This window comes from Bison bison, unplaced genomic scaffold (genome assembly GCF_000754665.1).
Source record: "Bison bison bison isolate TAMUID 2011002044 unplaced genomic scaffold, Bison_UMD1.0 scf7180017864379, whole genome shotgun sequence".
Taxonomy (NCBI): domain Eukaryota; kingdom Metazoa; phylum Chordata; class Mammalia; order Artiodactyla; family Bovidae; genus Bison; species Bison bison.
In genome coordinates this window covers 11,739,525-11,741,427 of record NW_011494951.1, presented here as the reverse complement: position 1 = coordinate 11,741,427, position 1,903 = coordinate 11,739,525, and the positions used below count along the sequence as shown (strand labels likewise).

The following is a 1,903-nucleotide window of genomic DNA, read 5'->3' as shown; positions in this document are numbered from 1 at the left end:
TTTCTCATGATGTACTCTGCATATAAGTTAAATAACCAGGGTGACAATATACAGCCTTGACGTACTCCTTTTCCTATTTGGAACCAGTCTGTTGTTCCATGTCCAGTTCTAACTGTCACCTCCTGACCTGAATACAGGTTTCTCAAGCGGCAGGTTAGGTGGTCTGGTATTCCCATCTCTTTCAGAATTTCCCACAGTTTATTGTGATCCACACAGTCAAAAGCTTTGGCATAGTCAGTAAAGCAGAAATAGATGTTTTTCTGGAACTCTCTTGCTTTTTACACTATTCTTGGTATTTCTCATAGTCTATACACTAACTGTGGTGGGAAATGTAGGTTTAATAATTTTAGTTAATATCAATTCAAGCCTTCAAACCCCCATGTATTATTTTCTCAGCAACTTGTCTTTCTTAGACATTAGCTACTCAACAGCAATCACTCCTAAAATGCTGGTAAATTTCTTAGCATCCAAGAAAAGTATTTCCCTCTCTGGTTGTGTACTACAGATGTTTTTCTTTGGTTGTTTTGCTGATGCTGAATGCCTTATCCTGGCAGCAATGGCCTATGACCGCTATGCAGGCATCTGCAATCCACTGCTCTATTCTGCTCTTGTGTCTGGGAGAGTCTGTGTCTGCTGCATTGCGTTGGTGTACTTCAGGGGGATGTGACTTCAAAGGTCCATGTCTGTCTCACATTCAGGCTGCCATATTGTGGCTCCAATATCATCAACCATTTTTTCTGTGATATCCCACCTCTCCTGGCTTTATCCTGCACAGACACCTAAATCAATGAGCTTCTGCTCTTTACCTTATGTGGCTTCATCTAGACCAGTGCTTTTGTGGTCATCTTTATCTCATACATCTGTATCCTCCTCACTGTTTTGAGCATCAAGTCCTCAGGTGCAAGAAGCAAAACCTTCTCTACCTGTGCCTCCCATCTCATAGCAATCACCTTATTCTATGGAACACTCCTGTTTATGTACTTGCGTCCCAGTATCAGCTACTCCCTAGACACTGACAAAGTAGTTGCAGTGTTTTATACGGTTGTCTTTCCCATGTTTAATCCAGTAATCTACAACTTCAGAAACAAAGGTGTAAAAAATGCCCTCAGAAAGCTATTGGACAGAAACTGAACTTTCAAATGAATAGGATTTAAAGTTATTTGAGAATATTTAAGGCATAGCCTACCCTCCAATCTGATAATCAGCTGTACATCACCCTATATGTCAAATATTTTAAACATTTTCCTGCCTTTCAGCAATAAAAATAACTTTTCATCCTCCATACTGTAAAATGATTTTATCTTCTCTTACAAAAATTTACTTGCCAAAATTCTGCTCTGTGAAACATTTCTGAATTAAAATAATAATTTCTCTTTGTACATTGATTTGTTATGTTCTTTATCATGTAATATTGAAGGAATTTGTTGATTTGTCTGTTAACATATCCATATGAGAAAGTCCGTAGCAGCTGGGGATATGTATCTTGGTTGATTTTTCCAAAACCTATGCAGCTTGGTGTATGGCATGTGTGTGTGTGTGTGTGTGTGTGTGTGTGTGTGTATAGTGAATAAATGGATGAATGGATCAGATGAATGGATGGATAGAAAAGTGAGTAAATTCAGTTTTCTGTGTTTGGGAAAATAAGCCTAGATTCAGCACTTAAAGAACATTTACCGTCAGGGAAATTTAACATTACTCATGATGGATAATGGTGATTACAATGGATCTCAGAAAATCAGATAGAAGACACATATAGCAATAGTCACATTTATATTAGGAGAGAGTGAAATTATAGCATGTATTTTCTGTTTAGGCTAGATTGGTTATTGTAATAGATATTCACTGTGGATACCTGGTGAAGATCGTAAAGACTATTAACTATATACATTACTAATTCTTTACA

At 37.5% G+C, this 1,903-nt stretch overlaps 1 pseudogene; it reads left to right on the top strand.

The window, feature by feature from the left end:
- Positions 1–289: 289 nt before the first annotated feature.
- LOC105001204 lies at positions 290–783 on the top strand (annotated as a pseudogene).
- Positions 784–1,903: the final 1,120 nt, after the last annotated feature.